This window comes from Schistocerca piceifrons, chromosome 4, assembly GCF_021461385.2.
Source record: "Schistocerca piceifrons isolate TAMUIC-IGC-003096 chromosome 4, iqSchPice1.1, whole genome shotgun sequence".
Lineage (NCBI taxonomy): Eukaryota > Metazoa > Arthropoda > Insecta > Orthoptera > Acrididae > Schistocerca > Schistocerca piceifrons.
This window is the reverse complement of record NC_060141.1, coordinates 128965430-128991522: the sequence shown is the minus strand read 5'-3', so window position 1 is coordinate 128991522 and position 26093 is coordinate 128965430.

Genomic DNA, 26093 nt, shown 5'->3' with positions numbered 1-26093 from the left:
GTAGGCGGCCCCCTTGATGACGGCGACGTCGAGGACGTCGGGGAGGCCGCGTCGTGGCTATATCGTAGGGTCGTAAGGCTCTACCACAATCGCATGGTGGTTGCTGGCTGCTCGGAGAAGCCGCCGTCCGCTGTTGTTCGTCACTCGGGAGTTCCATTCCGAGAGTTTGGCGTTGAAGTCGCCGCCAATGAAGAGGTTGCCGCGCATTGGCAGCAGCGCTTCGAAGTCTGCTGGTTGTAGTGTCCCTCTCGGTGGTCGGTATGCTGCCGACGTACTTACAGCGACGCCAGTCGCTTCAACTGTCGCCAGCTCGGGAAGTTGTACAGGGTGGTGTGGCAACGATGTTTTCAGGTACACCGCCGTTCCACCTTCCGCCGTTTCTCTGTCTGTGCGGTAGCTGCGGTAATTTGCTGCCCGCACGTTGACACCGGGTTTCAGGTGAGTTTCCGTGATGAGGCAAACGTCCACTGCCTCGTCGCGCAGAAACTGCCGGAACTCGCCTTCTTGTGTGCGGATGCTGTCTGCGTTCCAGACGCAGGCTGTGAGTCCCAGTATTGGCGTGTTAGCCATGTCTGGGCGTTGCAGTTGCTGTTGTGCTGTTGGCCTGGGTGGCCGCTTGCACTGCAGCCACTATGAGCTGCGGAATCTCCATAACGAGCTGCTTGAAGTTTAGCATCACCTTGAGTTCCACTGCTTCGGTTGTTGCAGCTGCTTCCTCCTGGCGCGGTGTCGTCTGTTGGGTTCGTTCGGCAGTTTGTGGGTCGGTGGCGGCCCGTGGCGGCCGTTGACCCCTTCTACCGCGCCCCTGGCCCGTTCTGGCAGGTGTCTGCTGGTGTCGCTCCGTCTCGGGTCCGCTCTCAGTCGCGTCTGTCGCGGCAGTAGCGTGCTCCGTCTGTCGTCCGCGGCCACGGTCGTCTGTGGCTGCGCCTGGACGTCGTTGCGTTGGCCCGGCTGGTGTTGGTCTCGTTGCTGTGGCGTAGCTCCTTCCCTGCTGTACTGGTCTCGAAGGGGCCATCCGTCCCCTCTGGTTTGCGGCTGCGAGCTTGAAGGCACTGCAGCCACGGTAGTTCGCCACGTGTTGCTCCTGGCAGTTGCAGCAGCGTGGTGGGTCGGTCTTTGGGATTGTACAATCGCGATCGAGGTGTGCTCTCGCATACTTCACGCATCTTGGAGACATCTGGCAAAACTTCGCGATGTGGTCAAGGCCTTGGCACTTAAAGCACTGCGCAGGACCTCGTCTTTATTTAAACAACCGTGACTCTGGCACTGCCTACTCTCTTGATCTGGAAAATCTTCCTATTTTCCTCGTTGTCGTCGAGGATGGCCAGGACGAGTGGTGTGTCGGAGTTGTCCTTTGGCGACTTCATTCGCGACGTAGCACGAATGTTGTAGCCCACGATTTCCAGCAGCTCTTTTAGGTACGCTGGGTCCATGCTGAAGGGGAGCTTGCGGAAGACCACCTTCAGCGTTTTCACCGGCTCCGAAGAGTAGGTGAACCAGTGCAGGCCCTCCTTCTTCACGAAGTCCATGAGCCCTTCGTAGTCGTCAGTCGTGTGTGTGACAACTTTGTACAACTCGCGTCCTGTCACGCGAGTTGTGAAGTTGCCACTTACGACCGATCTTATTTTCTCTTCGAAGGTTCTGAAGGCGCCCATGTATTTGATGACGTTAGGCGGTGGTGGGGGCGTCTTCTTCTGCTGTTGATTCTCCGTAGTCGCCCCACCATCCTCGGTGAGGTCGGAGAATCGGTTGTTGGTACCTATGTTTTCGGCTGTTGCGAGCACCCTGGCGGTGTGCTCGCGTTTCGGCTTCACGAAGCTCAAAACTTGTTCACTCTAGGACTGCTTTACTTAATACAGTTTACATTTATTTCCATAACGACATTCTAAGTGAGAGCAACGTGATGTGTCGTCTGTAAAATGTTTACTGCAGGCAGCTACTATGTAAAATCAGTGTCCAGAGAACACCCTGCAATATACTGTACAGATCATGTGCTAGAATCAATTAAAACCCCTGAAAAATTGAAATTTTTAAAATGGTGTTACGTACTGATGTGTCACATGACCTAGCCGTATGTGACGCATGTGCTGTTTTTTAGCCGTATTCTGGCAGATCGCGCGGTCTCGCCGATGGAAGCTAATCCGCGCTCGCAGCTGACGTCAGCACACCGCCGGCACCCAGAATTACGTAGTCTGATGCGGTCCATCTGCAACAGCCGGTCAGATGTTGGTACACCATATTACAGCATGCTGCGGTCTACAACGCGGAAAATTTTTATAGAACATGGTGCAGATGTTATGTATGTGTGTTGTAACCACCAAAGACTGTCTTTATCACTATCGTTGTACTGAACAACTAGTATGTCGCTTTTGAACTGTTATCTCATGTAACGGTTTGTTAATACCTTGACTACTTTATTTTACAATTAAGTATTGTGACGACAGAAGTGGCGTGAAGGGCATTGTTTTCCCTATTAAGCTGTCTCCAATTGTCAGTCCACTGAAACTGAAGCCTTCGGGTAGATATTTTATCTGATTCAGCACTTTTTTGTGACCAAATAGTACCACGGCAAAGTACCAGCACAGCCGTGTTGTAAAACCTTCCATTTCTGTCAATGCTTTACTTGGAATACGATTTTTATGTACGAAGCCGCTCTTACACATAATGATTTCATTAGATACGCTGGTGACCATGGAAATTGATGAGGTAGTGTCTTTGGTAATACTTATCTCTGAAAGGCGCCTACGTTAGCTCGTCCATCAGACGTAATGAAGGCAGAAGTGTGACTCGTTTCATTTTTAAGGAGGGCAACATCTTGTTATCGGTATTTCGTGTTATGTAGAGCGGCAGCGTGCTGCACTGGCGTGTTAGTACGAGAACAGTAGCGGGCGGAGGCGCTGACGATGAAGGGACTTCTTTCGTCGTGCGTGCTTTGTTGCACCCTTAAGCTCTTACTCCATTGTGCTAGTCTTCTCATCTCTATACTGGTACTACGACCTATAGCCGCCATTCGTTTTCTTTTATTTTAATGTGATCGTTGTCACAATGAAATACTAAGGTGAAACGTCCCCTTTGATAAATTATACATGACTGTTAAGGACACCTGACACACAATATTTTTAGCGCAACGCAATCTGACCTTCAAAAATCCCTACAAAAAAAATGGCCCTGACTAACATTAACCTATGCGATTCACAAATCGCTTACCTCTCAAAAATCTTGGTTACTCGAACTACTGCAATACAGCAAGCGCCACTACTGCCAGCTAAATAAAAGATTCGAACTATGGAAAGCACTAACTACTGATAGGCATAGTTAGGAAATGAAAGATTTTAATAGAGAACAAACAATGTATTTACCTTAATAGTCATAATATATATAGCAGTTCATGACAAATTACAAAACTCCGCCATCTCTCTCCCCACATCCACCACTGCTGGCGGCTCACCTCCAACTGCGCAACGCTACGCGCTGTTCACATCCAGCTGCCTAACACTACAATGGCGAGTATTACAACAATGCAAAGCAGCCACAGACTGCTACGTAACGTTGCCAATAAGAAAACATAAACAGCCTACTTACAAAGGCAGAACTTATTCTCCAATAACGACGAAGAGGTCGTTTGAGACGCAGTGTACACTTCGATTTGTGAAGGATTGGAAAGGAAATCGGCAATGTTCTTTTTCTTTGAACAATCTCGGCTTTCAGCGAAACCGATTTATTTGAGTAAGGGATAAATCTGAACGGCCTGACGGGGATCAGAACCGCTTTCCTCCCGAATGACTTTAGTGTCTTATTACATCACTCGGAACATAATGACGTTTGAAGACACAGTGACCATTTTCCGTTCTGCCACTTGGAAACCACAATTAAGTCCAACGCAGGGTCGTCGATGCAGTCCAACACCTAGCATGGAAAGTACGTTTACTGTTGGCATCAAGATACGGCCAGAAAAGAACTGAACTCCTGGACGGAGAGTGCAATTATTTATTTAAACACCGAATATCCTAAAATGCTGGCATTTCTGTAAACTTCAAATATTCCAGATTACAAATATTGCAAATAGAGGACATTTCAAGAACCTTCAAGAAACGGTAAATATGTAATAACAAATAATTGTTGGTGGTTTGATTTGAGCCACCGATGGGCACCATCCCAGGCAGCGGCGCTGTCACTACACCACACTACATGCACCAGAGCTTTGGGCATTGCTCTCTCGCTTTCTCTCTCTCTCTCTCTCTCTCTCTCTCTCTCTCTCTCTCTCTCTCCTCACTTCCCTGGAGAAAGAGTGATCCATTTCAGAAGCTTTCATCTGAGTCGATTACAGCACCCTGGATCTAGATGTTTTCAAAGGTCCTCTGTGTTGGGGTACTAGTGGATTCTCCAGTTCTGGTCAAGGTGTTACATCCTCTCCTATGGTGAGCATCGAATCATTGCAATCGTCGAGTGGATCTTCGATTTTCTCAAACCTCCAATCGTCGATTTGCGACCCTAGACTGTAGCTGGGCTTCATATGGAGGGCATAGACAATGTCTCTTTCATCTTCTTGATGAAAGGTCATAATCCTCGGCTTGATACGTTACGTCCTACAAGGGAAGGATCCGAAATGATACGATATAGTTTTCCGAGAGCCCTACTTTTTCCACAGGAGTAAAATTCCATGCCAAGTTCCAGCACTGTATCTTACCGGCTGACGGTCAGCGTTATAGGGCTCTTGATGTTTTACACTCGGCGCCCTGGGTCCAACCAACTCTCTCCTTGAGCACTTATGATCGCAGGCTTACTGCAATCGATAAATGCGTCACAGTGTAACTGTGCATCTCGATTGATGACTGGAACGCGACCTATGATTGCGGGATAACAACGGCCAGCAAATGCTCCAAGCAAACCTTTATTAAGCGTGGTTGTTGGAATACTTTCGTCAGTATAGAGCTCTGGTCTCCGCTATCTGCGATTGATTATGATGGCTGCAAAAAGTCCCATCGGAGATAACACGATGACTATATTCTGTAAAAACGACAAATTCGAAGGGCCGTGTTTTGTCATTGATAATTATTCTTGCAATATATGTTCTCTTCAGGCGGACGTATTTCGCATTAGCGACCTTCAACATAATCGCTTTTGTATCATGGAACATAGTTCTCTTTAGACGGTAAGAATAAGCAAACGACTCTATAGAAAAGGAAGTCCCTGAGTCGATTGGCTCCCAGACTGGTTGGCCGTAGGTGATGACAGTGGTGAGATTTCTTATCATTTTTTAACTGTCGTTCATGGAGGATTTTCATCTGTGGCTGGTTCACTTACATAGATGTTCGCAAGCATTCGACTCGATAGAAAAGAAAGTCCCTGAGTCGATTAGCTCCCAGACTGGTTGGCCGTCGGTGGTGACAGCGGTGAGATTACTTGTCATCTTTTAACTATCGTTCATGGAGGATTTTCGTCGGTGGCTAGTTCACTTCCACAGATGTTCGCCTCGTTATTTCTCCTGAATTCGCTAGCATGTATGGTGACGGTGAACGGCTACGGCACGTCTGGGAGCGACCTCGTCCAGCGTATGGCGATGGGTTTAATCCTACAGGAAGACTATAATCGTGCTTCGTTGACTGGCTTGAATCAAACCATTGTGATGGTTGACATTGATGTCGTAGTAGTCGTAGAGCACTCGTCGTCTTTCTCTGCAGAAGGGCAAAACGTTTCAAGCTTTCCGCAGCGGAAACATAGTGGCGTGTTTTTCTCTTTCCTCCAGTTATTTGTTCTTCTGCAGTGGTGCATACTTGGGGGAGGAGTGAGACGTACCTTCGTTGGTCAGATTCTGGTTGTCGTTTGTCGATAGTGGCTTAAGTCCGAGTTGGCAGAGTTCATTGCGCGTTAGATTGGTGGTGGAGATTGGTACTGGTGGAGACTGGTGCTAATGATCGATACACCTTTTCTTCGACATTATCTATTACCGCCTGACTTTTTGGGTAGCCGTTCATGATTGTTACCTCTAATGTACTCGGCCCGATAGTTTTGGCTGCCCTGAAATGTTGTGCTTCATATTTTTCAATCTGGCCCGTGGGAGAAGGCAGATCTAGGTAGATTTCCACAACTGGCAATAGGAACCACATCCGACAGTCGATCACACGTCTTTTGTCCGACTGTTTTCTGTTGTATTGCCTCGATGCGCTGGCACCACTCGATGAATATTCTGTTGGTGTGAGTGCTTTACCAGAAGAGAGTGATAACGTCCTGTGCGACTCCTTTCATTAAATGTGAGATGTTGTCAGCTTCTGTCATATTCGGATTCGTAATTTTACAAAGGGCCAAAGCGTTCTCTTTGCGTGACTTACGTTTCGCTACGACGTTGACATTGTTCTTCAGTTGTTCTTCTGCTAAGTGGACTTTCTGTTGATTGTCACCAAATATTTTGTTCAGTTCGGCCTGGAATTTATCCAAGCTTCGTTGATATCGAACCACTGCTAGGTTTTAACGCCCAAGTATACCTTGACAAACACATCACGTATTCGTCGACACTGTCAAATCCTTTTAGCCATTTCATTGGCTGTTGACCAGCGTCTCTGAAGACATTGACGAATGCCTGATGTGTAGCTGACTTACTGCTATGTTGCTCTTTTGTAATCCATCTGTGTCTCCTGAGTATACTGAGCTTGGAAATGACGTACTGCAAATACATTTGCCACCGGATCATATTGTATAAATTCCACAGTATTTAGTTGGTACAATTGCTCGACATCCTCAGGAGGTGTTGTTATTGCTGCAAGACAAAGCTGGTGATAATCGGGCAGCGGATCGAAATTTATCAGGCCAGTAGCAGGTCAACCGCGTGAAGGGGAAGACGCTCACAGTTGGAGGAAAGCGGCGCTCATAGTTTTCCCTGCCTGGAGCCGCAGAAAGGCCTTGCGCACGTGTTCTTTGGGCAATGACTGTGCTGTCGTACGCTCTTGTGGTTAAAAGCTGAAATAAATCTTAGGAGTGCGCTGAATCGAGTCATCAATCCGAAGTTCTTGAAGTCCCCTTACAGTAAATCAGGAATATACAAGCTCCAATATGTTTCATGTGGAAAATTCTACATTGGTCACACAGGCAGAAGTTTTGAGATTAGGTGCAAATGACACCTCGATGCCTTAAGACTTGGAAACTTGAACAAATTTGCAGAAGGACACCATTACTTTTAGTACAAAAAAGTAGCCACTATGAATATGTTAGAGTTAATGGAGCTACATAAACATGAATACACTTTCCCTGGTAACATCCTTAAAGAGCAGTCTGAATTTGCTGACATACCTTTCCTGAAAAACGTTCAGAAAGTACTTTCTGTGCTCTAATATAAATAATATTTGTACACCTATCTACTGATCAAGTAACAAATCTTATAATACTGTATGTACCTACAATAGTCAATATTATTTATGGCACTAAATATTAATAAATTATAATGTACTATCGTCATCGATGTTCAATTATCACATAAGAATTCACGCACTGCTTGCCCTTCCTTGTATCTCTATTGTTGTATAAAATAAGCCTGTAGTGCTGTAATTCACAAAATACCCTGTATTAATCGTTCCTGTCTGCATTTAATGCTCTAGATTTAATGTAAAACACTATCTCAATGTACGATAATAGTAACTTACGTGTCCTTCCGCCTAAAAAAAGGCCATATCTTCGTGCGATTGCATTGTAGGATATTTGATACTCGTGTATTTTGCGAACTGTGCATTTGTTTTCGTATGTTGAAAATCGTGCTATGAATGAATACATGGTGCACTTTGAAAATTCGTTGTGTGACCTAACGAAAGTTGTTTAAAATGCAGTGCAACGTTTTTGACTCTGAAAATACAAGCATCCTTGAGAATGTATTTCATTGCAATAAAAACGCTAACACAAATGCGCCAGATGGAAATTTCACGTAAGTTGCATTACACACATAAATATGTAGCGCAAACATTTTGGTTCCACGTTTTTAATTTTTAAATTATTGTTTATTCTAGGGCAACTCACAGGAATTCAATGTAAAATACGTATTGATGAAAGCATGAAAAATCCGTCTGATGATGACCTGTAAAAATTTCGAAACTGGTAACGGTACTTTTTGAATAAAGTAACGTGAAACCAGTTTTTGGCTGGATGCTGTACACCATCAACAATTTATTTCATATTATATATATTGTTGTTCGACACAGGAGATCGTGTGTCAGTGGCAAGATTGGACTTTGTAGCTAGGAAACGGTTACCCATCACGCTATAATTTGCGTATGGAAGGGGATAGTGATGTAAAGCCACTAGGTTCACCAACATTTTATGGTTGGGACGGAACTACTTTATTTGTATGTGAAAGTGGTGCTCCATGTGGGTGAAAGTTATTATGCAATCCTGGGGGTAGAATATCTGTTCAAGCATCAGTGCAAAATTGACCTTCAGCGACTGTAGTGGTCCGGAATTCGTACCTTGGCTTGGGTGTTACGTAATCCTCGTGCAAGTTTGTCTTTTAAGTACGAGACGATGGAGATTTTGTGGAGAAAAGATGCAGGAGTTTGGCAGTGCTGGTAAAACTCAACGTAGTATATTTTGTCGTCAGATTTCTGTAGTAACAGAAGTGCAAAGTTAGTACAGAGGTTAAAACTCCAGATGCTTCATTACTTTTTCTCTGTAGCTAAAAACTTCCTTCGTATCTGGTATAACTGAAATGTCCACCGTCGGTCTTGTCCAGATCAAATAATCTCGAATACGAGCTGCATGTCCTCAGGAAAAGTAATTGCTATAGTTTTTTTGTTCTTGCTTTCAACTGATTGCAGTATCAGTACAGAATGGCCATGTTGGCCGATGTAGAGAGGCTATACAATGGAGAATGGCAATGACAAGAAAAAGGTTTCTGAAGAAGAAAAATTTGTTAACATCGAATATAAATTTAATCCTGTGATACATATGTCCACTGGAGTGGACGACTGTAAATAGTCGCTTCTTTGGCGTTTTCAGTCAGTCCTGAGGCTACAAATGCCGCCAGGGCACAGCATCAGTAGGAAGTCACTGGAGTGGGCAGCGTGCGTTTGCAGTCTCAGGACGGATTGGAATCGCCAAAGAAGTGACTATTAACAGCAGCCTGCTACAGTGGACAAGTGCGCCATGGGGTTTTAGGAATTTTCTGGCAGCATTTGCCTTGTGTGTAGCCACGTACGGAAGTGAAAAGTGACCGGTAAGCAAATCAGACAAGAAGGCAACAGAAGCTTTTGAAACGTTGTGTCACTGTAGAATACTGCTGATTAGGTGAATAGATCATGTAACTAATGAAGAGGTAATGTACAGAACTGAGGACAAAAGAAATTTGTGGCACAACCTGACTGGAAGCAGGGATCGGTTGATGGGACACCTTCTGAGACATCAAGGAATCACCAACCTAGCGTCGGAGGGATGTGTGCGTGTGGCGGCGGAGGGGGGGGGGGGTTAACTTAAAAACTGAAGAGGGAGATCAAGAGATGAATTCAGTAAACAGGATCAAAGGGATGTGGGTTGCAGTAGTCATTCAGAAATGAATATACTCGCACAGGATAGAGTAGTGAGGAAATCTGCATCAATGCAGTATTTCGACTGTAGGCCACGACAACAACAGGGGCCAAAACTGCGATTATAATTTATTTTCTGTCTCATTATGAGATCCTTAATACATGCCAAAGTTGGTGCAACGGTATCGTGTTAACAGTTTCTATTTTTTTGTTTAATATATTCCGCATCTTCCAGAATGAGATTTTCGCTCTGCAGCGGAGTGTGCGCTGATATGAAACTTCCTGGCAGATTAAAACTGTGTGCCGGACCGGAAACATCCCCAAGGCTGTGGCTAAGCCATGTCTCCGCAATATCCTTTCTTTCAGGAGTGCTAGTTCTGCAAGGTTCGCAGGAGATCTTTTGTAAAGTTTGGAAGGTTGGAGACGAGATACTGGCAGAAGTAAAGCCGCAAGGACGCGGCGTGAATCGTGCTTGGGTAGCCCAGTGGGTAGAGGCCTTGCTTGCGAAAGTCAAAGGTCCCGAGCTTGAATCTCGGTCCGGCACACAGTTTTAATCTTCCAGGAAGTTTCATTCCGCCTCTTGTTTAACTAAAACTTCCGAACCCTGTTGCACCAGGTGCAGTGTAAAGAGACTTCAGCTATCAAGATATTAGCAATATATTTTCAGAGTGTTCGGAATAAAGTTCCTGAATTCTCGGGACTGAGACCTGACTGAACCCTGAGATAGGAAGTTCTGAAATATTTATTGAGGCTTGGAACGTTTATCGGAAAGACAGATTAGACACCGTAGGAGGTGGTGTCTTCATTGCAGTTGACAAAAACGTTGTGTCTACTGAGGTCGAAGTAGAGTGTGATTGTGAAGTTATCTGGACACGTTTAACAGGGCTAGGAGGAATAAAGTTAATTGTTGGGTGTTATTACCGGCCACCAGGTTCCATCATGACAGTCCTAGAATCATTCAAAGGGAGTCCACATTCTGTATCGCAGAAGTACCCGGATCATGCTATATTAGTCGGAGGCGACTTCAACATACCTAGTATAGACTGGGATGTCTATGGATTCATTACAGGTGGTACAGACAAGCTATCTTGTGAATTACTTTTGAACACATTATCCGAAAACTGTCTTGAGCAGCTAAATCGACAGCCAACGCATAATGTAAATATTTTAGATCTGGTAGCCACGAACAGACCAGACCTCATCGACGGTGTCAGTGTTGAGACAGGGATTAGTGATCATGATTTTGTCATTACGACTGTGGTTACGAAAGTTAAAAAGTCGGTCAAGAAGGCTAGGAGAGTATTATTACTAGAAAGAGCAAATAAGCAATTGTTAGCATCCCACTTAATAAATGAATCGACTTCATTAACTTGCGCCCGCATCTCGTGGTCGTGCGGTAGCGTTCTCGCTTCCCACGCCCGGGTTCCCGGGTTCGATTCCCGGCGGGGTCAGGGATTTTCTCTGCCTCGTGATGGCTGGGTGTTGTGTGCTGTCCTTAGGTTAGTTAGGTTTAAGTAGTTCTAAGTTCTAGGGGACTTATGACCACAGCAGTTGAGTCCCATAGTGCTCAGAGCCATTTGAACCATTAACTTGCGGTACGATGGACGTGGAAAAATTATGGGCAAATTTTTAACACATTGTAAATCACGCATTGGACAAGTATGTGCCGAAAAGGTGGGTTACGGACGGAAAAGACCCACCCAGGTTTGACAGTGCAATTCGGAGAATGCTCAGGAAGCAAAGACAGTTGCACTCGCGCTACAAGAAAGATCGGGAGAATGAGGACAGGCAAAAGTTAGTAGAGATTCGTGCTGCTGTAAAAAGAGCGATACGTGAAGCATTCAGCCACTACCACCGTCATACCTAAGCAAAAGATCTTGCGGAAAACCCAAGGAAATTATGGTCTTACGTAAAATCGGTAAGCGGGTCGAAGGCTTCCATCCAGTCACTCACTGATCAGTCTGGCCTGGTAACGGAAGACAGCAAAACGAAAGCTGAAATTTTAAATTTAGAATTTGAGAAATCTTTCACGCAGGAGGATCGTACAAACATACCGCCATTTGAGTCTCGTACAGATTCCCGTATAGAGGACATAACGATATACATCCCTGGGTTTGTGAAGCAGCTGAATGGGTTGAAAATAAATAAATCGCCAGGTCCTGATGGGATTCCAATTCGGTTTTACAGAGAGTACTCTACTGCATTGGCTCCTTACTTAGCTTGCATTTGTCGAGAATCTCTTGCCCAACATAAAGTCCCGAGCGACTGGAAAAAAGCGCAGGTGACGCCTGTATATAAATTTTTGTGGCTTTCACAATAACAGTATCGTTTGCTGCGTTCTCATGTCTTTCTTTGTTTTCATGTTATTAACCCCCGTGGTGTAGTGGTAGCATATTTGATTAGTAATCAAAACGTCCTCGGTCCCTCGTTCGAGCACCACAAACGTTTAATTTTTGAATAAAAATCATGAGCAATGGCAGTCAAGGCTTCTGGTATAAGAAGTCACCCTCATTCTGTCAACGACCTTCTCAAAGAGGACGGAGTAGAAGACAGAGGTTCAGGGCACTCTCTTACCCTTGGGGTGCGAAACGGCCCCTAAAGGCCGAAGAAACAGCAATGAACAACGGCGTGAGGATGCAGAAGTCAATGGAAACTATTGGATTAAAGACACATAAAGTTTATCCATAGGGCATGTGGCATTTAATGGAGAAAGTGTCGCGATGATCTCCCCATTAGTAAAAGACTCCGGACTAATTCCCCATCCGGATCTCCAGAAGGGAATTTCCAAGGGGGTGGCGACCATTAGAAAAAGATTGAATAACCAACGAGAGGATAAAGTTCTAAGGGTCTGGGCATGCAATTCGGAAGTTTGAACATGGTAGGTAACGTAGTAAAAATCTAAACTGGAAATGCTAAGGGTTGGGTTGGCTTGGCTTGTTTGGGGGAAGAGACCAAACAGCGAGGTAATCGGTCTCATCAGATTAGGGAAGGATGGGGAAGGAAGTCGGCCGTGCTCTTTCAAAGGAACCCTCCCGGCATTTGCCTGGAGCGATTTAGGGAAATCACGGAAAACCTAAATCAAGATTGCCGGACGTGGGATTGAACCGTCGTCCTCCCGAGTGCGAGTCCAGTGTGCTAACCACTGCGCCACCTGCTCTTTGAAATGCTAAGACTCGGTCTAGATACGACTATAGTGGTGGTCAGTGAGGTGAAATGGAAAGAAGACAATGATTTCTGGTTAGACTAGTGTAGTGTAATATCAACAGCAGCAGAAAATGGTATAACGGGAGTAGAAGTCATTATAAATAGGAAGGCAAGGCAGAGAGTGATTTACTCCGATCAGTTCAGTGATGGGGTTGTTCTCATCAGAATCAGCAGCAACCAATACCAACAACGATAGTTCATGTGTACATCGCAAGCTGAAGATGAAGAGAGAGAGAAAGTGTATGAGGATACTGAAAGTGTAATTCAATAGGTAAAGGAACATGCAAATCCAATAGTCTTGGGGGACTCGAATACTGTTGTAGGGGAAGGAGCACAAGAAAGGGTTACTGGAGAACGCGGGCTTGGAATGAGAGAGGAGAATGACTAATTCAGTTCTACAATAAATTTCAGCTGTTAACAGCGAATACTCTGTTCAAGAATCACAAGAGGAGAAGGTATACTTGGAAAAGGTCGGGATATGCGGGAAGATGTCAGATTACATTATAGTCTGGCAGAGATTCCGAAATTAGATGCTAGATTGTTCGGTACACCCAGGGGCAGATATAGACTCAGATCACAATTTGGTAATGATAAAGAGTAAGCCGAAGTTGAAGAGACTAGTCAGGAAAAATCAGTGCGCAAAGAAGGGAAATACCCAAGTATTAAGGAATGAAGAGGTACGCTTGAAGTTCTCTGAGGCTGTAGATATTGCGATAATGTATAGCTCAGTAGGCAGTTCAGTTTAACAGGAATATAGAGCTCTAAAACGGATAATCACAGAAACTGGAAAGAAAAATCCAGGTACAAGGAAAATAACTGCAAAGAAAACAGGCGTAACAGAAGAAATACTTCAGTTTATAGACGAAAGAAGGAAATACAGAAATGATCAGTAAAATGGCTGCATGAAAAATCGAAAAACAAATGATTGTCGGAGACCTGACTTAGCATATAGAAAAGTCAAAACAATCTTCGGTGAAATGAAAAGCAAGTATGGTAACATTAAGAATGCAATGGGAATTCCATTGTAAGGTGCGGAGGAGAGAGCAGACAAGTGGAAAGAGTACATTGAAGGCCTATAGGAGGGGGAAGACTGGTCTGATAACGTGGTAGAAGAAGAAACGGGAGTCGATATAGAAAAAATAGGGGATCCAGTGTTAGTCTGAATGTAAAAGAGCTTCAGAAGACTTAAGATCAAATAAGGCAGAAGGGATAGATAACATTCCATCAGAATTTCTAAAATCGTTTAGGGAAGTGGCAGAAAAACTGCTATCGACGTTGACATGTAAAATGTATGAGTCTAGAGACATACCATCTGATTTTTGAAAAAAAAGGCACATAATCCACAAAATTCCGAAGACTGCCAGAGCTGACAAGTGCGAGAATTATTGCACAATGAAGTTAAAAGCCCATGCATTCAAGTTCATGACAAGAATAATATACAGAAGAATGGGAAAGAAAATTGAGGATCTGTTAAATGGCGATCAGTTTGGTTGTAGGTGAGGTAAAGGCACCAGAGAGGCAGTTCTGACAGTACGGTTTACAATCGAAACAAGATTAAAGGAAAAATTAAGACACTTTTATAGGATATGTCGAATAGGAAAAGGTGTTCGACAATGTAAAATGGTACAAGATGTTCGAAATTCTGAGAAAAATGGGGAAACACCAGTAATACACAATATGTACAAGAAACAAGAGGGAACAATGAAATGGCAGGCCAAGAACGAAGTGCTCGGATTAAAAAGTGTGTAAGACAGGAGTGTTGTCCTTCGTCCCTATTGTTTAATCTACGCATCGAAACACCAATGACGGAAATAAAACAAAGGTTCAAGAGTGGAATTAAAATTCGAGGTGAAAGGATCTCAGCAATACGATTCGCTGGTGACATTGCTCGACTGAGTAAAAATGAAGAATTGTTGGATGTATTGAATGAAATGAACAGTTTAATGGGTACATAACATGGATTGAGAATAAATCGAAGAAAGACGAAAGTAATGAGAAGTAGCAGAAATGAGATGAATCAGAAACTTAAAATCGATTGGTGATCACGAAGTTAAGGAATTATGCTACCTAGGCAGCGAAATAACTCGTAATGGGAGGAGCAAGCAGGAAATAAAAAGCAGACTAGTATAGGCAAAAGGGCATTCCTGGACAAGAGAAGTCTTCTAATATCAAACCTAGATCTTAATTTGAGGAAGGAATTTCTTAGAATGTTAGTTTGGAGCACAGAACTGTATGGTAGTAAAACACTGACTGTGGGAAAACCAGAACAGAAGAGAATCGAAGAATTTGAGATGTATTGCAACAGAAGAAAGTTGGATATTAGGTGTACGGATAAGATAAGGGATGGGGATGTCCTCTGAAGAATCGACAAGGAAAGGAATGTATGGAAAACACTGAGAAGAAGAAGAGAAAGGATGGTAGGGCATCTTTGAAGACATCAGCGAATAACTTCCATGGTACTAGAGGGAGCTGTAGAGGGTAAAAACTATAGAGGAAGACAGAGAATTGGAATACATCCAGCAAATAATTGCGAACGAATGTTGCAGAAGCGGATGGTATTCGCGCTGTGGACTAACGGCTTTTCATTCGCTAGCTATAGTCTATTCAAAATTACTTTGGTGTTGACAGCTGCGACGGAAGTGGTAGGAAGAAGGCCGCGCCGGAGGCACCGCTCGAATTCAGCCAATCCCTGATGGCTCTGGCCACAGGGTAGGGGGCACTTGCACCCTGAGTTGTCAAATCTCAGTCCACAACACTCCCGCTTGTGCCGCGACTTTTTTATAGTTTCAATGGGTGAGTCTGTGCTATCGCTGCGCGCTGTGTTTGTTTCGTTGTAGTTTAGGAGTTACCGTATTGTTTCTTTGGCAGTTATTTGTTGTGTCTTATTTAACATGTCAGAAGAAAGTACATCGAAAGTTAGAAGTGGAAAAGTTCGACGTCGTTCTCGTGGACAGGGGATTCCTTTACGAGGATAGTGTAGAGAAATGGTTTGTTCGTTAAGAACTTACTTTGAGAGTGAAAAACGTAATGGTGGCCCACTACTCTCCGTTAGCGAGGTAGTAGATAGAACGACAGTAGCCCTGAATATCAACAAAAACAATGTCGTAAAAATTGGGAAGGAACTGTTTGAGACAGAAAAGGAAGTTGGAGAACCATCCAAACTTGGTACTCCCGGGAAGAAACGTTCTATGGATAAGCGTGTTACGAATTTAGATTCATTTGCAGAGGATGCAATTCGTCGACATGTTTACGATTACTATCGCAGAAAGGAGCACCCCACACTCTCAAAGTTATTGGTGACACTTAAAGAATCAGAATTTTTTCAGGGCAGTCGTACATCGTTATTCAGTTTTCCACAACGTAGGATTTCATTACGGACAATTTGATGGAGAATATTGCTGCATGGCAATGCCGATTTTTAAGACAAATATTTAGCCTAACTGTTAATGAAGTGGTTTGGCTCGATGAAACGTGGGTTAATTCAGGTCACATAGTTAATCAGGGGTGGACCAACAACACGATTAAAGGAACAATGCAGATGACGTCTGCTAAGGGGGGCAGATTGATTCTACTGTATGCAGGCACATCGGAAGATTTCGTACCAAACTGTCTCCTTCTCTTTAAATCGAAGAAGACAGGAGATTATCATGAAGATATGAACCACATTACATTCACAAAGTGGATAGTTGGTTGGTTGGTTTGTGGGATTAAAGGGACCAGACTGCTACAGTCATCGGTCCCTTTTTCCAAATACTAAAAACACCCACACAGAATAAAAACGAACAAGTAAAAGATGACAGACGAAACAGGACAAGAGAAACTTAGACAAAGACCAGACAAAACGAATTAAAATCACACAGAGTGTGACGGTGCTTGACCGACCATAGGAAAAAAAGGGAGAAGCCAACCACCAAGAGACACCTTAAAAACTGACTTTAAAATCGCAGACCAAAGACCAGAATCAACACAAAAATTATAAACACTCAGATTAAATGATAAAAACCCCCTGCCCGAATAAAACGCAAAACTAAGTCCACCATGCCAGAGTCATCTGTTAAAAGGGCAGGGAGCGTGTCAGGCAGCGCAAACGTCTGCCTGAGCATAGCTAAAAGTGGACAGTCCAACAAAAGTGGACCGCTGTCAATGCCGAGCCGCAGCGACATAGAGGGGGGTCCTCACGGTGCAATAAGTGGCCGTTCGTCATCCGTGTGTGCCCAATGCGCAGTCGGCAGAGGACGACAGACTCCTTGCGAGAGACTCGCAAGGAGGAGTGCCACACAGTCGTCGTCTCCTTGACGGCACGGAGTTTGTTAGGGGTGGTCAGACCGCGCCATTCATCGTCCCAAAGCGCAAAAACTTTGCGGCGTAAGACTGCTCGCAAATCAGTCCCCGGGAGGCCAACGTCCAGAGATGGTTTACTGGTGGCCTCTTTCGCCAGGCGGTCTACATTTTCATTGCCGGGTATCCCAACTTGGCCAGGGGTCCACACGAAGACCACAGATCGGCCACAACGGGAAAGAGCATCCAGGGACTCCTGGATATTCATCACCAGACGAGAACGAGGGAAACACTGGTCGAGAGCTCGTAAACCGCTCAGGGAATCGCTACAGATGACGAAGGACTCACCTGAGCAGGAGCGGATATACTCTAGGGCTCGAAAGATGGCGACCAGCTCAGCAGTGTAAACGCTGCAGCCAGCCGGCAATGAACGTTGTTCGGAAAGGTCCTTTAGAGTTAGCGCACAACCGACACGACCAGCAACCATCGAACCGTCAGTGTAAAACACGCCAGAGCCCTGATACGTGGCTAAGATGGAATTAAAGCGGCGGCGGAAGGCCTCCGGAGGGACTGAGTCCTTCGGGCCCTGTGCCAATTCGAGCCGAAGGCAAGGGCGAGGCACACACCACGGGGGTGTATGCAGAGGGGCCTGGAAAGGAGGTGGAACAGGGAAAACCCCTAGCCCAGAGAGAGGCTCTTTGATGCGGACAGTGATCGGGTAGCCTGACCGGGGCCGACGTTCTGGGAGATGGACGACTGACTGCGGGAACAGGAGACGACAACATGGATGCCCAGGCAAGCTAAAAACATGGGCAGCATAAGCAGCCAGTAATTGTTGACGTCGGAACCGCAATGGAGGGACACCTGCCTTCACAAGTATGCTGTCCACAGGGCTGATCCGGAATGCACCAGTTGCAAGGCGTATCCCGCTGTGGAGGATTGGGTCCAGCACCCGCAACGCAGATGGTGATGCTGAGCCATAAGCCAGGCTCCCATAATCCAGACGGGACTGGATTAACGCCTGGTAGAGCTGTGACAGGGTAGATCGGTCGGCGCCCCAGTGGGTGTGGTTCAAGCATCGCAGAGCATTTAGATGCCGCCAACACATCTGTTTAAGCTGCCGAATATGAGGCAGCCAGGTCAACCAGGCATCAAAAACCACCCCCAAAAACCTATGTGACTCCGCCACTGCAAGAAGTTCGCCGTCAAGATAAAGCCGCGGCTCCGGGTGGACAGTGCGTCGCCAGCAGAAATGCATAACGCAGGTCTTGGCAGCCGAAAACTGGAACTCCTGAGCTACAGCCCAAGACTGTGCCTTACGGATAGCGCCCTGTAGCTGACGTTCAGCAGCTGCAATGCCAATAGAGCTGTAGTAAAGGCAGAAGGCGTCAGCATACAAGGACGCTGAGACAGACGTTCCCACCGCCGCAGTGAGCCCGTTAATGGCTATTAAAAACAGGCAGACACTTAAAACAGATCCCTGTGGCACACCGTTCTCCTGAACTCGGGAGGAACTATGGGAGGCCGCGACTTGCACGTGAAAGGTACGATGCGCCAGAAAATTGCGTATAAAAATCGGCAGTGAACCCCAAAGACCCCATCCATGAAGTGTAGAAAGGATGGGATGACGCCATGTCGTATCGTACGCCTTCCGCATGTCGAAAAAGACAGCGACCAGGTGCTGACGGCGGGCAAAGGCAGTACGGATGGCCGACTCCAGGCTCACCAGATTGTCAGCGGTGGAGCGGCCTTTACGGAACCCACCCTGAGACAGGGCCAGAAGGCCCTGAGACTCCAGTATACAATTCAAGGGCCGGCTCACCATCTGTTCAAGCAACTTGCAAAGAACGTTGGTGAGGCTAGTGGGACGGTAGCTGTCCACCTCCAAAGGGTCCTTGCCAGGTTTCAGAATGGGGATAACAATACTTTCCCGCCATTGCGACGGAAACTCACCCTCGACCCAGAGACGGTTGTAAAGGTCGAGGAGCCGTCGCTGGCAGTCCACTGAAAGGCGTTTCAGCATCTGACAGTGGATGCGATCTGGCCCAGGAGCTAGGGCACTGTGAAATTCCCACTCACTGAATGGAACATTGTACGATTCTGGATGGTGGGTGTGAAACGAAAGGCTCCGACGTTCCATCCGCTCTTTAATGGAGCGGAAGGCCAGGGGGTAATTCGCAGAAGCGGAACTCAGAGCAAAATGCTCTGCCAAGCGGTTGGCAATTACGTCGGAGTCAGTACAAACTGCTCTATTCAGTGAGAGCGCAGGGACGCTGACAGGGGTTCGATAGCCATAGAGGCGTCGAATCTTGGCCCAGACCTGCGATGGAGTGACATGGAGGCCAATGGTGGACACATACCGCTCCCAGCACTCCTGCGTACGTTGGCGGATAAGGCGGCGGGCTCGCGCACGCAGCCATTTGAAGGCGATAATGTGGTCGATGGAGGGATGTCGCTTGTGACGCTGGAGCGCCCGCCGACGATCTTTAATCGCTTCACCGATCTCAGGCTCAATAACGGCAGTGGAGGAAAACAAGTCCCAGTCAGCCTTATTCATAGCCCACCTGCAAGGGCGCCCAGAAGGCTGACACTGTGGCAGGGACAGAAAGATCGGAAAGTGGTCACTACCACATAGGTCGTCATGCACTCTCCATTGGACAGACGGTAAGAGGCTAGGGCAGCAGATCGAAAGGTCGATGGCGGAGTACATGCCATGCGCCACACTGAAGTGTGTGAAGGAACCATCATTTAAAAGCGAAAGATCGAGCTCTGGCAATAAATGCTCAATGGTGGCGCCTCGACCTGTCGCCACTGACCTACCCCACAGAGAGTTATGGGCGTTGAAGTCGCCCAGTAACGAGAAAGGTGGCGGCAATTGGGCTATCAGCGCAGCCAGGACATGCTGCGTGACATCACCATCCCGTGGAAGGTAAAGACTGCAGATGGTAACAGCCTGTGGCGTCCACACTCGAACAGCGACAGCCTCTACAGCTGTTTGTAGAGGGACAGACTCACTGTGAAGAGAGTTAAGGACATAGATGCAGACGCCACCAGACACCCTTTCATAAGCTGCCCGGTTCTTATAATAACCCCGACAGCCACGGACGGCGGGGGTTCGCATTGCTGGAAACCAAGTTTCCTGAAGAACAATGCAGAAGAAAGGATGAAGGCTGATAAGTTGTCGGAGATCAGCTAGATGGTGGAAGAAACCGCTGCAGTTCCACTGGAGGATGATATTGTCCATGACTGAGAAACGCGTGAAGGGACTGGGGAGGCAGATTACGCCTCCTGGGCCTCTGCTGCTACTGAGTCACGACCTGTGCAACAGCTATCCATCAAGTCTGAGGGACTGGCGAGATTCAGGTCCTCAGCGGACGCCAGAATCTCCAACTCATCTTCAGACGCAGAGTTGGAAGGTTGCGGTGGGACAGGTGCCACCGTAATGTCAGGATGCTTGGGAGCCTTTTTCTTAGACTGCTTTGCGCGCTGTGCCTTCGGTGGTTCAGGCTGGGAGGGCCTCACTGTGTCAGTCTCAGGGACTGATGACGACCGCAACGCCCTATGACCAGCGAACGGTGGTTGTTTGAGAAACGTCCGGGTGTCTGCTTTGGCACTGGGCAAAGTCTGGGATGGGAGGTCCCCAAGGGACCCCTTCCAGGCGAGAGGAGCCGAAGAAGGCTCACGCTTCTCCGGCTGGGAAGGGAGAACAGTTGTCCCTGATGGTTGGGGTGGTGTTGCTCCTGAAGTAGATGGAGCAGGAGCAACAGGGAGTGAAGGCCCCCCACAACCAACGGGGCCAGTGAATTCTGACAGAGCTGAGATCGAACTGTATGTGATGACATGGGAGAGGTTCGAATTGGTGTTGCAGCAGCGGCATAGGTGGATGTCATTGGCACAGGATATACCCGCTCATATTTCTGCCTTGCCTCGGTGTAGGTCAGCCGGTCCTGGGTCTTATATTCCATTATCTTCCTTTCTTTCTGGAAGATCCTACAGTCCGGTGAGCAGGGGGAATGGTGTTCTCCGCAGTTAACACAGATAGGAGGCGGGGCACATGGAGTATTGGGATGGGAAGGACGTCCACAATCTCGACACGTGATGCCGGAAGTACAGCGAGATGACATGTGCCCGAACTTCCAGCATCTAAAACACCGCATCGGAGAAGGGATATATGGCTTCACATAACAACGGTAAACCATCACCTTAACCTTTTCGGGTAAGACGTCACCCTCAAAGGCCAAGATGAAGGCACCGGTGGCGACCTGATTATCCCTCGGAGCCCAATGGACGCGCCGGACGAAGTGGACACCTCGTCGTTCGAGGATGGCGCGTAATTCATCGTCGAACTGCAGAAGATCCCTGTGGAATATAATACCCTGGACCATGTTGAGACTCTTATGCGGCGTGATGCTAACTGAAACATCCCCCAACTTGTCACAATTGAGCAACCTCCATGAATGGGCAGAGGATGCTGTTTTGATGAATACTGAACCAGAGCCCATTTTGGACAAGCCCTCCACCTCCCCGAACTTGTCCTCTAAATGCTCCACAAAAAACTGGGGCTTGGTCGACATAAACGATTCCCCATCAACTCACGTACACACGAGGTACCGGGGTGAATATTCTCCACTGCCTTCTTTAGCCATACGTTCCTCCCATGGACTGGCCAGGGAGGGAAATATCTTGGTTGGTATTTCTTGCCGTTGAGGTTAGACCTCGATCGCTTAGAGCAGGGCTTCACAACATACGTGCTCGCGGAGCAAGCTGTGAGCAGCAAGGCGCGAGCACGGAGCAGTGCGAGCACGCTACCCCCACTACCGGACCAGAGCAGAGAGTGGGGAGAGTCACGTGGGGTACACAACAGCTGCCGCCAGTCGATGTAAATCCGCGGCCACCTGCAGGGATATCACTCATGAATTATTACTGTGACAAATGAAACAAATAAAGGAGAATGTACACGTGCCACATAATTTTATTAGCTTAGTGTATGCCTCTACCATCTGTAGACACTGAAACTAAAGAATTCCACGACAATTTTCAACACTTTCTTCAACACTACTTAAAATATCACCTCCAGTTGTAGTGTTCTTCATGGCTACTACATCGAGGAGCTCCTCCCTCACCTGAAGATCTCTATTAACACCTCTAATAAATATGGGAAGCTGCGCTGTTCCAGTGATATTAACACTTTCGTCCAGAGCTTGACAATACGCCATAAAATCTTTACAGATATTTGCAAGCTGGCTCTGGACGTCGTCTGCCATGTCCTGTATGCGACGCATAATGGTCTGTTAGATAATGGCACAATCCGAAACTGTTCAACTTGAGATGGACACACATGTTCCGCTGCAACTACCAAACATTCTTTTACTAAATCGCCATCAGTTAAGGGGCGCAGGGATTTTGCTAAAAGCAAAGCAATTTTGTAACCCACTCTGAGAGCTGCCTCAGTTGATTTTTCTTCGTCGTCCAGATCTTCTTCGGATAGCTTCCTTTTAAGTTTAATAACTTCCTGTGCACGATCTGCTCAATCACATTTTCCACGTCCGTAGTCTTTCGCGTGGTACGACATATAATGTCGCTGCAAATTAAATTTCCTAAAAGAATTCAGCGTTTTGTGACATACTAAACATTTTGCAACACCATCTTTTTCTGTAAACAGATACAATTCCTCCCAATGGGGGCTGAACTGCGAAAGCATGGTTGGGGTTATACAATGGCGACTTCACATGATTCTTAACCAGCGAAGTGACTGTTAAGAGCTGATCGTAGTACTTTAAACGTTACACAGTCGGCGCGAATTCAATAGGCACGCATTTCCCCTCCCTCCCCTCCCTCCCTACTCCGCGACCTTGCACCTGCTCGCGAGCACGTCCCTGAGCAGACGCGAGTACTCGCACTCAAAACCGGCCAGTTGTTAAGCCCTGGCTAAGAGACTGCTGGTGGAGGCCCACCAGCGAGAGATGATGTACCACGCTTCATTGCGGGTCATCCGCCCTGATGCCACCCACTCCGACCAGGGGCTCTCCCCACGGGCGCCACCCAGCCACAGCAAAGACCAGCTGGCAGGATGGCCTTTGCCGGGAGTCCCGATGCCCCAGAGGGATAGGCATCTACTCCTCGGCATACGTGGGGAAGTGGCAGCTCAGGCATCAGCAGTGCGATCCCTGTGTAGTCAGGGGGCTACCACCAAGAGGGCACATGACGACCCCACCACAACGGACCGGCTACCGTGCTGGATGTCGGGTGTCGAATATCCGTATGTGTCAGGAGGGCGAAGATGGAAGTTCATAATGGAGGGCATGTATGCTACCCGGAACACACAGCATTTGATGTGACCGGAAGGTCAGTGTAAGGCCAACTCCATGACAATATCGGTTGTGCCAGATCTTAGGGCGAGATGTATATAGAACGCACCACGTAAGGTGTCCTTCCCCAAATGGTACGCACTAACAGCAAATTTTGAAATCTAGTGGTAAAACCTCTTAGGGGACCATCACATTAAGGCCGAAACGTTTGGGACTCCTTTTAGTCGCCTCTTACGACAGGCAGGAACACCGCGGGCCTATTCTTACCCGCGAACCCGCAGGGGGACAAAGTGGTTAGTAGAAGCTCTAATACCAATCTAGATGAACCGTCAACAATTGTTTTAGACAATGCTCCACATCATTCAGTTGTTGTTAAGGCACCTACCATGGCAAAGCGAAAGGAGGAAGTAATTAGAAGGCTTGAGTGTAGTAACGTAAATGTATCTGATGACGTTAAGAAGGTCGAGCTTGTGGAAAAAATAAATTTCCATAAACCGCAAATTTCCAAAATATGAAATCGACGAACTGACAAAATAATATGGGCATACAATCGTCAGGCTGCCACCGTACCACTGCCACTTCAACCCTATAGAGTATATATGGGCCCAAACTGAAGGTTACGTTGCCAGGAACAACCAAAAATATACGCTCTCCGCAGTAGAAGCACGCATTAAAGAAGCTATTACTCACGTTACCTCTGAAGACTGGGAGAAAGCCGCCAAACACACTCACAACGAGCATGGCAGGATGAAGGTGCTTTGGAGACTTCAGTGGAAGAGATGATTATCTCTTTAAATGATAATAGAGGAAGCGAAACTTCAAGTGTCTGTAATAGCGACGAGAGTGATGTGAGTGGAGTTTTACCATTATCCACATAGAGATGCAGCACAAACGGATTCAGCTACACGTTTGGAGTGCGCAGTTTGGACTTGTAAGTACTGGCATAACAAAATTAATTCACACTAAGTTTTGAAATTTTAATATGGTGGCATTATCAAATATTAATTCTAAAGAAAGTACATTTCTAGAATTCAATCTGTGCATACATATTACAGTAAACAAAATAATGTCTGCAATACATTGGCCGTTTTTGTATTGTTTTTGTTTCTCAGAATAGGTGTTGCACAATTTAAGATACGAAATAAGCATTATTTTATTTTTTGTTGTGTTGGAAATAAGGATGCATATCAGAAATATAACAGGTTCTTACAAACATAGAGATCTGTTGCCTATCGCTACTGTACGCGAGCACAAGATTGCGCTTCATATTATTTACAGCCCTGTATCTCGCGTTAGAGATCTTCGACACAGCTAAGGTTTGAAACAGATGAAAATTTGACGTTTTCTTGACATTTCATTCGCATAATGTGTACATCTAACTTCAATAACAAAAAACGCTCTCGCATGTCGAAAATTTGATAACGTCGTTGGAAAGTTGTTTCTTGGAAACTGTCGTTTTATTGTCTAAATAGACATTTTAAAAAAATAAAAATGAAACCATCACATAGTGAAACTATTTCACAACGAATTACAGTCGGCTCCACATTTAAAGATCAAATAGTCAGCGTGTGTGAGCGAGTTGAATGAAAGATGAGATTACGCACGAGTTCCGTGTAGGATTTGGCAACTCTGTTCCGCGCTCACCTGTGCTACCTCCGAACTGTCAATCCTAAAGTAATTCTGAATGCACTATAGAGTGTGGTTTATAGGCGGTTTTGAACGTTTATTTGGGCAAATTCTGGAGTAGTCCCCAATTTATACCTCGGAAAATATCACACAAAGACGGATAAAATACGGTACTCACAGTACAGTGTTTAAACGATTCACAGACAGCTGTTGCACTGGACTGCTTCCTTAGATTAACACGCCAGGAGAGAGCTGTTGTAAACAAAATCAATTCTTCGAGTTGTATCATGGTAACGAGAGGTATCTGGTAATCAGGAAATGCCTGCGTGCGTTTTAAGACTGAAAACAAATTCTACCACAGCAGAGGCGATGGTGGCAGCCAGGCCAGTGCGCCTTGAAGGGCGAGTATCGGAGAGGCAGGCTTCCGGGTGTAAAACACGGTAAATCCAATAAGGGGCAGCATCGAGCGCGTGTTCGCACCAGAGCGTGAGGATAGGGGAAGGTTATCACTTGCTGTGACGTAGGAAGGCGCCAAGCTGTCGACGCGAGTTCCAGAGCAGGCAGCCTGAGCAGAATTTAATAAAGTCCCCGAGGCGGCCTCTACTCTCCGCCTACCGATAACTCGATACGCCACTCCACACGTTTGTCTTTGCCATCTTGTACTGCTACATGAAAACTGATACCACTATATTCAGCTAAGAAGAGACAATGCACAAGTAATCGGGAGAGAATGCAATCTCCTTTTATTTTATCATTCATCCGTCTTCTGACTGGTTTGTTGCGGCCCACAACGAATTCCTCTCCTGTGCATCCACTTTACCTCAGAGTAAACTTGCGACCTTCAGGCTCAGTTATTTGCTGGATGTATTCCAGTCTCTGTCTTTCTTTACAATTTTTACCCCCTACGTGTCCCTCCAGTAGCATGTACGAGGGTTACTCCAAAAGAAATGCACACTATTTTTGTAAAATACAGTTTTCATTCTGAATGTGTGAAAGTTTTACAGTGTATAGATACATCCTTCCCGCTTGTTTCCAAACTTAGTTCAACCTGTTCCCGTGAGTGGCGCCGTCATAGAATGTCTTCAAGAGGGCTGCTACACTTGACGTTTGTCAGAAGCAACGTGCTGTCATAGAATTCCTGTGCTGTGAAACCGAGACAGTGGGAAACACCCACAAG